General features: G+C 43.3%; 1 protein-coding gene across 3 annotated transcripts in view; it reads right to left on the minus strand.

Moving 5' to 3' along the window:
• Positions 1-3,593, minus strand: part of CALD1 (caldesmon 1) — a 175,791-nt gene extending 172,198 nt beyond the window's left edge. For 2 of the 3 annotated variants that reach the window (XM_066184478.1, XM_066184476.1), the window contains exon 1: positions 3,476-3,590. The gene's annotated coding sequence lies outside the window, so the exon portion shown is untranslated. Of the gene's footprint in view, positions 1-3,475 lie in introns of all 3 variants that reach the window. The other variant, XM_066184480.1, reaches the window with a different exon arrangement.
• Positions 3,594-13,601: the final 10,008 nt, after the last annotated feature.

Consider the following 13,601-nt stretch of genomic DNA (forward strand, 5'->3'; position numbering starts at 1 on the left):
CAAAGGAAAAATGCATAGAAAGAAGAACTTCCTTAGTGCAGGACGTGAACCACCCAGCCAACACACCAACTGAGAGTGTTACATTCCCCAACCCTTTTGGTTGAACAAATCTGTTTCAAGAATTATAGGAGCAAGCTCCCCAGGGGGTGGGAGGGAACCCAAATTACAGAGTACTGAGCAGCCTTGCCTGCTGGGCTAGTTGAATGTACAAAAGCATCAGAAAAGGGAAGAAGAAAATGTTATATAGTTCAACTGTCCTGTGACCTCAGTGTTTCATCCAGAGAGGTCAGATCTAATGTAACCTTCAAATGCCTCTGAGTCAAATTTCAGCCTTAGCCAAATCCTTGACAAGCAGCAGCTACACCTTCCAAGCAAGAACAGCCCCCCAAGAGGAGGTGGGTGATTTCCTTCCAGTACAGTTACCCCCAAATCCATTCCCACCCATTCAACTACTCAGCAGCTCTGCACAAAGCAAGCAAACTGCACATGTGCCTTTCCCAAAGCAGTAAGGCTTTCTCATTACAAGCTGCCACGGGTTAGGTACTAAGAGGAGACAATTTTGAAAGACTGAAAGCTCGCTTTGAAGGCAGGCTTCCACTCTCTGCAGTCACAGGCCTGTGTGCCTCAGGCTTTGTACACCTGGAGCCCAATCCTGCAAACTCTCTGTAAAGCTCCTCTCAAAGGCAAAGAAATGCTCCCAGGACTGCACTTCCCCTTCTGCCCTGTTACCTTTTTTGGTGCTTTCTCCCACACCCAGGAGAGTCCAGATGAGCCCTATAGATGGACAGTTATGATCTCTTGGCCCTCTCATTCTTAGGCATATATGGTTTCCTGTTCCTCTTTGTTCACACACTGAGTTCAAATGTTCCAAGCTGCACCCTCGACAGAGAGGGGTTAAGAATTCCACTGATCTTTAATACAAAGTAAAAACTCAGGCAACCCACAAGAATAGGTCTCATGTAAGCAGCTGCTGAGAAAACAGTATTTTCCACAGTCCCAGAACATTCAAGTCCTATTTGTCCTGTAGGAAGGAAGCCCTGCAGGCTCTCACTTCTCTAAAGTGAAAAGATCACCCCCACAGGCAGGCTGCTCCAGCTGCACAAAGGGAAGTATGAAACAAGGAGGACTTCCAGTCAGGCTCTTGATAGAGCTTCCCTGACATCTTCATAGGACAGAAGCCACCACTTAGCAGGCAGCCATGAGAAAAGCCTTGCCCTACCCTACCTTTGTAGTGTCCCCATCTGGAATAGGGAGCACTGTGCCCTAATCCTGGATGGGATTGAACAGATGCTCTGTGTCACGCATGTGCCCCATGAATGAGACCAAATAAAAAAACCCTTCCCATCTAAATGCACTTCAATTTTCCCTCTAATGCCAGCCAGAGGAACATACACCCTTCCCTACTTTCCTTTTAAATCACCTATCTTTCAGTGTCATTACTGGATTGTGCATATCAGCGTTGGACACAAAAGCACAAGGGAAATGACCCCTTTCTCAGGCTGCTCCATGTCAGAATAACGCTGTGAGCATATGAAGAAGCAGTCGTAGAAAATCCCTCGTTCTCCTAAAACTTGCTCACAACATCACACACTGTCAAAGTGTATTCAGAGTATACAGGACTCCCCTTGCATCAGGCCCTGAATCCATTAATGAGGGTATTGATTTCACAGGACGAATCCTGTGAGCAAAGGCTGTGGAATGGATCCTCTTGTCATTGCAAGTGGCAGCAAAGGGGAGTTTTCAGGAAAAAACAAATTATTTCAATCGAGTCTCTTGTTGGCAAACATCTCATCTGGTGTTTCTTGCCTCCCATCATGATTTATGCAGGTTTTATTAAGATTGCCTGTCAAAGCAGCTTCCCCAGAAAAGGCAGACCTATCATTTCTTCAAATATATTGAGAGAAGTTCTGCTCTGCTTTACCTTACAGGAAATTTAATAGAGCAAATGGACTAAAAGTTTTGCTCCATTTGTAATTTATGTTAAAAGAGTCTGTTCCATTGATTTTGGCATTTGTGGTTTTAGAATCCTGTCTAAATGGGAGAAGAAAAAGATGAGACTTGCTGCAGATGAGGACTTACTGCTACATTTAATGAGGCAGAGAAAGAATGGAGGCAGAGTTCTGAGGGTTCTCCAATGGCAACTCATACAAACACAACCATTCACAGTATGGTATCTAAAATAGACAAATTATAATAAATACATGGTTCTTACAAAAAAATCCCACTCTGCCTCCTTATTTTCTTTGAGCTGCTGCCAAGGAGGGAATGTGTTATTTTCCCAAGTTATTCTCCTGTCTGCCTTTCAGCAGGGAAAGCCTTCTCAGGCAAAACTGTATCAAAAACTGCCTACTCTGAAAAGAAATTCTCCTCTGAAAACAAAAACTCCATTAAAAAAGTCATTTTAAAACAGTTATGTTTTCATTCTTCCAAACAACATTTGACATATGAGACAAATCTCTTCTATCCCTGCCGGTCTGGCCAGAGATTAGCAGCTTGGTCAGTGTCTGCAGCTACCAAGCATTCATCAGCAGCTAACTTCCTCTCTCCCTTCATTTTCCCAGCCCTTTCCCTAAGAAATTCCCTGCTATGCAGAACATCATGCTATCAGCAGTCAGCCTTGCACAATGCTTTCCAACTGTCCCAACATGTCAAAGGAGCTGGGAAGGGGAGCCTGCTAGCCAGCACTCCCCAGCAGCAGCACTCTGATGAATACAGACACAGACTTCCAACAACTCCAGTCCCACCCAAGAGCATTTTTTTTTTAAATCACCCCCCTCCTTTTAACAGGAAAGGCAACTCTGCAAGAAACATTCTGGCAAAGTGTTGCTGCGCATGTTAGAGGCTGGAAACAAAAACTGATGCCATCTATTGTCAACAATACTTCTGTGAAAGGCTGCCATGAGGGACATCTGCTTCAGCCAGCATCAGATCACTTACATTAACCAGTTTCACTGTATCTGTATCAGTTACACCCCGAGTCTGCCTTTGCAGTCGGGCTGCCCTGAAAGTCCACATAGTAAGCAAAATAATTGCTTAATAGAAGCATATATGCTTATATAAAAGCATATGATTGCAAAATTGAAAGCAATTCACCACAGACTAAAAACTTTCTCATCGGAATCACCCCCCCCCCCCCAAAAAAAAAAGGGGGGGAGGGTTGAAGAAAAAAATAAAGAAAAAAGGTTGATAGGTTATTGCCCCATTAACAAGCCCAAAGGACACAGATCCTGCCCTGCACCTCCTCATCGAGGTCCAGTGGGGTGTGCAAACACGCATCCGCCTCCACCCGAGATCTCCCTTAGTTCATTCACCACGAACATCTGGAAAGGAGCGGAGGGGGGATGCACAGAGAGAGGAGGAGGGCAAAAAGAATCTCGGACAGGTCGTCCGGTCCCGTATGCTGCTTCATCCGCAAGGCAAAGGCGGTCAGCCCGGCTCGCTCCCAAACAAACACGTCCCGTAAGCCCTTTCTTACCTCTGGCTGCAAAGTTCTCAGCGAGCAGAAAGGAAATGAATAAACTGGCTGCTCCGGGCAGGAGCGCAGCGCACCAGCAGCCCCGCACACACACAGCCCTATTCAATAAAAGCGCAGCTTTCCCTTTGGCCCCTCCCAAAAGTCAATGCTAAGTGGATACATATCCCTTATGTTTAGAATTGGCAGGCGGCGGAATGCATTGTCCTCAAATTTATTCCGCCGGGCGGCCAATGGCTGCGCGCTAGCCAAGGTGGGCTCAGCCTGCCTGCAGAGATGCCTGTCATTCCCCAGGCATGCTCAGGAAGCCACTCATCAGAAAACCAAGACCTAAAAAAGCTCCGAAAATCCGTGCGAGCTGCCAAAAGTGTCTTGCTACATGCCCTTTTTTGGTTATCCTTAGCAGGGCCTCTGAAAGTAAATCCTCTGTCAGGAACAATCATAAGAAATGTTAATCTTGGGGAAAGAGGCTGTCTTGTCTAGCACTAGTGGGGCTTAAAGGAAGGAAATGCACTGAATGGAAAGGGATACAGTAAACATATTTATTTTTGCACCATTTTTAAAATTAAATAAATAATTTCACCACAGCTAAACTTCATTGTATTTTTTTTAACGAGGACCACATGTAAAAGGCAGCAGAAACACTCTGCTGTGCAAGCTTGATTCTGCAGAACGAGAGACACACCAGTGGGAAAGGCACATGAAAGATGAGTTGGCAGGCTTCACAGCCTGATTCCATTTCAAACAGTACAACAGAAGTTACAGATAGAATGGCCGTGTTCTGAAAAATAACTTTTAAAGAGATTTGAAACTTTGATGATGATCCTTGGCAAGCTTAGATACGCAGGTTTAGTTTATAGTTCTACAGCTATTCATCTAGGCATTAAACCTGGTTCATTTACTATGAGAATAGCCCTACATCTCCTTAATACGGCCAATACTTGCAATGTCATTTAATATTATCAATAAAGTACACTTCGATTAATTTTTAATCTTTGTTTTGCCTTAATGATCACATGCTGCTGATAAAGTTATGCAAGTATCTTAAAAAGTGGACAAACAGATAAAGACTGATCATGGAAACATACAAAGTACATAAACCAAGTGTGAAATGATGAAAATTATTGCCTAGAAAACAGCACAGTACAGAGATCTCAGCGTGCACATGTACCAGCCTGTAGGAAAGGCTGCAGAACAGCTGACTGCTCTAAGGAAATGAGATTCTAGACCAGAAGATGTTCTGCAGATTCATATTTGACAATAACATACACAAAATCAGTTAGGGGGAAACTATGTGTTAGATGACTTTGCAGCTGAATGGGCTAAATTATTTTAATACCTTTCTGGGTCCTTTTTTTTTTGTTCTGGCCACTGGGTCCCACAGATTTAGTCACATGTGTAATGCAAGAAGGATCCAGTCTACAGACAGTAAATTAATCCTTATAGCATAAAAAATTCAAGGAGAGACAAATCTATGCAGATTTACAGCAAGAAATCATAATCATTCTAGTGCCATTTTAAAAACCACTGCTTTATTATATGAAGCAAAAAGTGGAGTTTGTTTTTTGAAGGCACTTTTTTCCTTCATTTTAACAACCCTTTGGAAAATTCTTATAATGCCAGACAGCTCCCATGAAGTAGCTACAACAGTTTTAAATATTAAAAGTAATAATGACAGCATATATGTAATATGTATACATGTATTGTTTTGCAGGATTTACTGGACAGGAGAGAACAAAATCCTTGTTCTCAGTCATTCCATGAACTACAGAAATTGTTAGCCTTTATATCTACAACCAAATAAAAAGTAGTGACATTATTCAGGAAGGAATTACAAATCTCTACTGGATCTTAGATTTTCAGGATGGAAAACATTGAAGAATCCAGGCTAAGAAAAAAGCAGGATGAAGCGGAGTGGACTCTCAGAAAAGAAAACTGAAGGTTAGATATACCCTCAGGTTCTCATTCCAGCATGGCCATCAACCCCTGCAATCTCAGTGACCACTGCAACAGGGAGCTAGAAGGGATGCACTACCTAAAGCTGAAAGCAACTGGGGGTTCTTGTGGTATTTTAGCTTTTATTTCTTACCATGACTTTGATATTCCCTTGCCAAAGCATCCCAAACTCTGCGATCAAAGTCACTTTTCCATCAAAATTCCACCAAAAAACCCAATTTTGCTTTGGGGAAATTACATCATGAAAAGTAAAGTTTGAGTCCTTCTTACTCAGTTGAATTTCACTGAGAGAAGCTTTTGAATTCCATGACTCAAAGCTTTGGAGCCAATAAACTTTCACAGATCCCATAGGTTTCCTGGAGATACTACTGGAAACCTGAAATTTGAAGAATGTAGAGTTAAATTCGAGTGGGTGCCACCCTTTGCATCCTATGGCAGGAGCCACCTGTAAATGCCTACTGTAAAGTTATAGCACGCCCAAATCCACAGTTGTAGCAATTTAAGGAGCTCCCATGGTAGTCCTTGCCAGTTTAGCCACACCCTCCCCTTTGCTTTAACAGAGAGACACCCTTTGTGTCACAGCCCAGACCTAAAAATATTTCTGGGACTGGGATAACCCAAATCCTGGTTTATGATTGCACATGGAAAAAAATAATATATGCAGAAAATAAATAGTAAAATCATATATGCAGAAACTGAACCCTTAAATCAAGTACAATTTTAATATTAAGACCTTATCACAGTAAGGAAGGGCCCTGCAAGTGCTCATTGCTAAGCTCTAAAGTTTGAAAATGCAGGGCAAGGGTGGGACTGCTTGTGATAAGAGTCAAAGCACTTACACATTTTGGGTTGTTAGTGCATTCTTGGAGCTCTAGGCCTGCAGTCTCTCCCTCAGAAGAATCATGTTAGAAGCACCTGGAAATCTCTGTCAAGACTGGGACTCTCTAAGGTTTATCAATTTTCCCTGCAAAATTTACAGTCTAAAGCTGAGGTAAAGCTGTGCTCTAGAAATACAGTGTAAACCATCCCCCTCTGGGGCAGCTCTGGTTGCTTTGTACAGACACTCTGAACCATTTGCATTTTGGCACCATGAAGCCCTTGGGGCTCAGCAGACAGTGGTGGCCACTTGGGTTATTGCTGATCCAGCTTCAGAGTACCTTCTTCCTAAAGCAGCTGTGATGGCAGAGCTGTGCTCCCTGCCTGGAAAAAGTCTTTGGGGTTTTATGGAGGGACAAGATTACTTCTTTTCAAAATGAACTAATTTCTACCATTGAGCTTCCCAAATTTATTTATCTCTTTATTTGACGTGGTACAAGTGATCACTGCTGAGCAGCACTGTCCCACGATTGTCACTGCAATGTCTTCAGCTGCCATTCCAGAGACGCATCCTGAACCAACCCACATCTGCACATTCCCACAATACAAGACGCATATACAGCATCGAATACACCACAGGGAAGGCCATTCTTCCCATCTGTACCAAACAGGTTCTTGTCTCTCACCCCCAAATTGTCATTTTTTTTTTTTATTTTATTCACAGCTAACAGTAGGTCAAACTGTATCAATGCTCACGGCAAAAAGACAGAAAGGAGCTCCTCTCCTGGAGCTAGCACAGATGCTCCATGTTGAGGTTGGGAGACCAAAGCTCTGCTCTGGAGAATCACAGCAGTGAGTTCTGCACTGGGAATAACCAGTCCCATTCCCCAGCTCAGAGACTGGCACAGAGAGGCAGGAACTGACCACAGCTCTCACCCCAGTAAATCCCTCAGACCCAGGCTGCAGTGCTTTTACCTGTCAGGTTTGGGTTCCCCTCAGCACCCTTCACACCCATGCAGTGCAACATCTTACTGTGAAAAGTCTGCCATCCTCTGTCTCTGAGCACAACAGGGATGGTAGGGAGTCTTAACATTCCCAATGACGAAACACGTACCTGGAGGGTCACATGGCTGGGGCAGAGCCTTGGTCCTACCCTGTAAACCCTCCAGGGAGCTAAAAGAGGGCTATGTCTTGAGGGGAGATATAGGACTCTCTTCCCTGGCAACATTAAACAAACTTTTCTTGTTCCTCACTACGTGTTGGAGTATTCAGCCCCTGAAAAGCCAGCTACAGCTGCATCATCCTTCCCTTTCAGCCCTTCCAGAATGTAAGTGCTAAGTGGAACTTCACCATCAAAGATGAGGAGGACTTTTTTGACATTACACGAGATGTCCAGGCTAACCAGATCTTGTAGGAGGCCTTGTTGCCTATACCAGGGTAGGTGATACCCATGTTGCTTGCTTGGATGGAAGGAAGGAGGACTAAACCTCCCCTGGCCACCAGGGAACACAATTAGCTCAGGAACTGGGTTGGATGAGGAGCACACCCAGAGAAAAGTCAGCACCAGGAGCAGCTAAAGAGATGGTTCACACTTGGGCTCTCCAAAGACATTGTTTTTTCCTCCTCTGAGGAGAAGCAGGCAATGCACCCCAGGCTGGCTCACACCTCCTCTCTCACTCCAGACCAGAGCAGAGAGCATGCTTTGGCTCTGCATATTTTCTCCAGCCTCCTCACAGCATAAAAAGAGCACAGTGTGTGTTCCCCCCACCCCAGCAGACAGTTTCTATATGATGCTATGGCTGTACCATTTCCACAGCTCATCTGAAATCAGCCTCATCTCACACACCCAGGCTCCAGCCCAGATGCTGGGGCACACAGCTGTGGCCCTCTGACATGAAGGTGAGTAAGCTGAGATTTGTGAGCCAGCCACCCAGCTGGCAGCTCTGGCTGGGGGGATTGCTGCTAAGGGCACCAGGGACAAGCCCACACACCTTGAGCAGATTTGATCATACTCCTAATTACCTCCTGGGCACAGACAAGCTGCTTCTATATTAGACAGGCAGAGGTAACTTTTTAGGAAAATTTTACACATGCTGCTTCAGGCAATATCTTTTGGCCTGAAACAGCACAGTGCATAGGACTTCAAAGCCACCAGCATGCTCAAAGAGGGTGTAAAAACTACCACAAAAGAGAGCAGAGAAATATGAGCATCTCTTCAAATGCAGGGCTGTGTGCAGTACAATGTTAGTCAGCTTAAAAAAAAAAAAAAAAAAAAAAAAAGAAGAAAAAAAAAAAAAAGTGCTGCTTAGACACAGCAACAAGGACTAGAATGTAAGTACTGAAAAGGGCGCACTTCGTAACACAAATTCCAACATCAGTCTGCCTAGGACTCATTCATATCCTAGTGGAAGAGCCAGAGCCCTGCAAGGAGCTATTCCCATCATGGATTTTTAGCACATCCCCAGGGCACTAAGCCTCTCACTCCAAGCACCCCAAAACCCTCAGGAATGGCAAGGACTGTGCTCTGTTTCATTCTGTATCCCATTTCTATCTGCAAAGAAATACAATTCTTCAGAGTGCTAACAAAAGCAATCAGTGAAAAAACAATGGATCCTGTCTAAGGTGCAGGAATCAAAAAGCATGTCACTCATTAGTCCACAAAAACCAAGCAAGGAATCCATGGCAAAAGATGCTACCAGTTTTCAGCTTTTCTAAAGGTATTGGGAAAGAAAGGCCCCCAGGCTACAAGGAAGGGACTTACCTAAACACCCTCAGAGTAGGATTTAGTCAAGTCTTTCCATGAGCACTTCCTCACCTTGGATTAAAGTAATTACAAATTTGGCATATAATTATGCCTCTTTGCCATTCATTTTGGTGTGGTATATTTACCCATTTCTGCTAGGAGAGGTATTTTATTTCTCTGAGTTTAGACAACTAAATATGTGCAAAGCACATTTATACATGATAAAAGATCAAAACAAAAAAATCATCCAAAAATCCACTGGAAAAAGATATTTTACCCACAAAAAAAAAAAAAATTACTCATGGACACAGTGACTTTACCTGATTAAAAGCAAAACAAACAACAAAGTGGCCCAAATTCCAAAGAAAACAGAATACCTGCACTTTTCCACTATAAAACTAAGTCTAGCTATTAGTCCACAGTGCCCCCCAAAGAACAGAGACTTTGCAGCACCTTCACTCACTAGCAGAAAAGGAAAAAAAGAGTTCTGCATTGCTTCCGAAAGTTGGAGTTTTACACACTTCTTCTGCAGGTGAACAGAGGGTAAGGGAACTCTGCTCTCAGGAATCCCTTTCTTAAAGAACATGCCCACTTCTCACACAGAGTACAAACCATGAACAGCAGATGTGTATCATTTTCCAAACACCTCCATTTTCCAGTGCCAGCCATGAAAAATTACACCCAATGAAAGTAGCAGTGCTCAAAAATTTACACACTGTCTCTATTGGCCTAATTTTGAGAAAAATCAGTGTCTCTGCCCCAAACAATTGCAGAGTACACAGTCCTCCTTGTAAATTTGGCTTTAATTTGAGTATTGTTTTCCAGGCAGAAGAGATGGTGCCTGCTTTTGCAACCAGCTTCCAAATTACACAGCTGCTGGTGCAGGCATTTTGAGGGTGAGGCGTCTTTCTTGGCCTTGATTCTCCTCTCACTTAGACCAGGCTTCACCAAGTATCAGCCTAATCAAATCAATATTCTCTGACATCTCCTATTGTTACAGCAATGTGAGAACCAGGCCCCTTTGTGCTCTGATGCTAATGAACTATTCAGCTTCAGCAGCTTGGCTCAGGCAGAGGTTAGGGCAAGGTCATTAACTTGTACTCAAATGAAAAAAACACAACTTTCTTGGGCAAAGACCATTTAAGTCCCACATGTTTGCAAACAATACTTGTGATCTTCATTTAGGTCTCCTGTGCAGCTCTGCCTGCTGTAAACAGAATTCAACACTTCTCCATGGACACATCCCTAAGGATGGCAAGCAATGGAGAGAGAAAGGCACCTGAAGCAGCTGAAGGCTGTGCTTAACAAAATGAAGTAGAGGTAGCTGCTGGCATGGAGACCTGATTCTGCCAGTATTTGCTTCAAAAAGTGAATTTATTACTGTCTACGTTTTACCCCTGCCTAAGGGGAACAGCATGAATACAGTTATCACTTTAGTGCCAGCTTATGCCTTATTTTATTGTCTTATATTCTCTATTGTCTGTATTCTCTAACCAGTCTAGGTCACACTGCACACCCATAGAGAGAAAATAAATTCTTTCTGTACAATGTTGCATTTCCATTCCCTACAGGTAAAATACAGAACAATAAGAAGCAAAGAGCACTGCTCCCTTTTTAAAGGCTGAAAACAAGGATCTGAGGAGATCCATGCAGGTCCAGCATTAGATCCACCGTGTTCAGACATTCAGCTCATCCTTTATTGTCAGTATGACGCTTCTCAGCAGAGACAGCACAAGGAAGAACAAGACAGTGAAGTGGGAAGAGGTGAGAGCACCCAGTCTCTGCTCTCACACACAGAGAGAAGAGCTGTTTGCCCACCTCAGGACAAACTGCAGCTTTGTGCCACTCCCTGAGCACTCCCATGCTGAGCAGCTGCTACCTGCCCCGGTAACAACATTTTTCAGAACAGGATCTGTAGTGCCCTGCATCTCACCCTCTCAGCTTCTGTGATGCAACAGCACAGCCACAACGGGAAGCCAGCTAGAGCAGCCCATGGTTGTGCCAAAGTCACATTTGTGGAAAGAGCTACATAGCAGAGTACATCCCTCCCTCAATCTGCCAGCCATGCAGTACCCCCCCACCGGACAGGACAAGCCTTTGCCACTTCCTTGGAAAAGCCGAATTTCTGTCTTTGCCAAAGACAACAAATTTATAGGGAAGAGGAGCAGGCACAGCAGACAGAACCTCAACAGCAGTCCTAGGCATTTTGCTAAGCCGAAACCTCTGTCTTCCCTTGGGTTTACCCAATACAGGGAAGAGGAACTGCAATATCTGCCTCAAAAGAAATTATTAGAAGCAGAGGAGGGAGCAAATGAGGAAATATTAGCAATATGGCTTCTGTTATACCACAGACCAAATTTGGGAACTGGATATGGGAGTGCACCAAGTCCCTAACATCCATCTAGCAGCATTTAATGCCAAGGCATCTTGTTCCAAATCTGAAACTACAATTATCCCTATTGCAGTATCTCCAAGTCATGTCAGCTGGGATTCAAGCTCCCTTGAGGTGGTCCCTCTGCTTATATCACAACAGCAGGCTATGGAAGGCACTTGCACAGGTGGGATGTCCAGGTTCCAATTCCTTTGTGCACAGGCAGGACTCCATGCCTGCAATCCTAGGAGAGTATGAACCCCCAAGGGAGTTTCTCTAGAGATACAGCATATAGTGTAATAGTGGACATAGTGGAATGTTGTTCCTTGTCCCCTCTCACATGGAAAGAGAGGGATAATGGGGTTTTGCTAACTATTCAGCTCATCCTCTCCAAATCTAGACACACCCAGCTTTCTGTGAAGTGCTGTGGGTTATGTCCCCTCACAAGCAATTTCCCACAATCACTTTATTTAAATAAAAGAAATTAAATATCAATTAAAAAAATAAAACAGGACAGAATCTCCATGCTGTATATTTTTACATTACATTTTGTTCTGGGCTGCTGATATCCTCAGACCATCTCAACCCTTAGTATTAATGAAGTAGGATGACAGAATCTCTCAGGGGGAAGCTGGGGATGTGAACTGCAGACAGCTCTGCTGTTTCTCTGTGTAAACTACATCCCTGGCATGTCACGTGATGAGGTGAAAGAAGTATACAGAAAACAGGAGTCACAGCTCATCTGTTTCTCACTGTTCCGGTCTCCAATTCCTCTGCACATCTAAATTACTTTGCTTCCAAGAGATTTAATCCCTGTGCTTTGCTGTGCAGGAGGTGTACCCACAGTTTATGGCAAATTTGAGGTTTATGTAGAACGTAGCTTTTGCACTTTATATCAAACCTACTTTGGTCAGACAGAAACTGAAAGTATTAGAATTAAATTCTCTACGTAGGGATCACACTTACTTGAAGAAATACTTTATGACATTCCAGCTCTACCATGACCCGTGCTCATCAAATACCTGATCTTCTGAACAGCTCCAATCTCTATTTGTCCCTTCCTTAACCAAAATGACCCGTTTTCCCCTTCCTTCTGTGCCAAGATCCTAACCCCTGGAATTAAGTGTATCCTTCAGCATACTGATATTTGCAGACAGAGTAAAAATATCCTATCTTTTTCTTGTTCTTTGAGACAGATGAATGTCACAAAAAAATCAAACTTTCTCTTGTCCCTCCAAGAATATTTCACAGCAATTGAGCAGCGAGTGACAGCTGTATGAAGCACACTCATCAATTAACAATAGTCAATGTTTAGGAAGTCATTTCATCCTGTTCACATTCAGTCCTTTGAATTCATACTTGAAATGCTTTTTAAAGTGATTTTAATGACCTTACTCCAATTCTGTTGCTAGAGGAATGGAAATGCAATACTGGTGCTCCCAACTGGCTGTCTGGAATTCTTCTTTTGTAAGACAAGGGATCTCCTCAGACCAGCCATTTGTTGTCAGGAAAGGCTGCAGTACTCCTGTATATTTTTGCATTGGTAACAATGGATACAAAAATTACTTCCAGATACCTTGAATAGCGTATTTAGGGAATCACCGCTTATCTGCTTTAGCAATATCAGTGGGAACCTAGCAAAGGAAGCAGGTCACAGTTTTCTATGGGTGTTCATTGGCATCGTATGCCTGATTTATGAGTTAGCACAAAAAATTACTGGGGGTATGTCTGTGACACATGTTCAGAGTATCCCTCACAAAACAGATCTCAGGGTTGGCTTGATAAGAGACTTGGGATACAAAACTCAGAAAAAGAAGCAGTCTTTGAAAGGCTGCGTTTTTCCCCCATTAAATATCAAAAAGATGTCTTTTAGAGCACATTCTTAAGGATCCATTACATTTTCCTATAAAGAAAATAACTTATTGTTCCATGAAACTCTCTAGATTATCATATGCTACCCTTTATTAAGGTAGCCCCACCACCACACTCATCTCACTTCCAGCACTCAGTCTCACAAGTCATCAGCAGCAATTCCCAGTGCTGCAAGTTTAGATACTGATGATATAAACCAGTCACCAGTGGCTCATGTTTAACATCCTTGTTATTTTCAGCCACAGAGACAACATTCATAAATAAAAAATAATCAGTGTACTTTCTTTAAAAGCACAAATATGGAAAGAATTATGCCTGCCTTGACAAAAGTCTTTTCACCACGGCTGAATGCTTTTGGGTAATGGGAAGGG

Source organism: Chamaea fasciata, unplaced genomic scaffold (assembly GCF_029207755.1).
Source record: "Chamaea fasciata isolate MVZ Bird 193981 ecotype frontalis unplaced genomic scaffold, bChaFas1.0.hap1 SCAF_5, whole genome shotgun sequence".
NCBI classification, from domain to species: domain Eukaryota; kingdom Metazoa; phylum Chordata; class Aves; order Passeriformes; family Sylviidae; genus Chamaea; species Chamaea fasciata.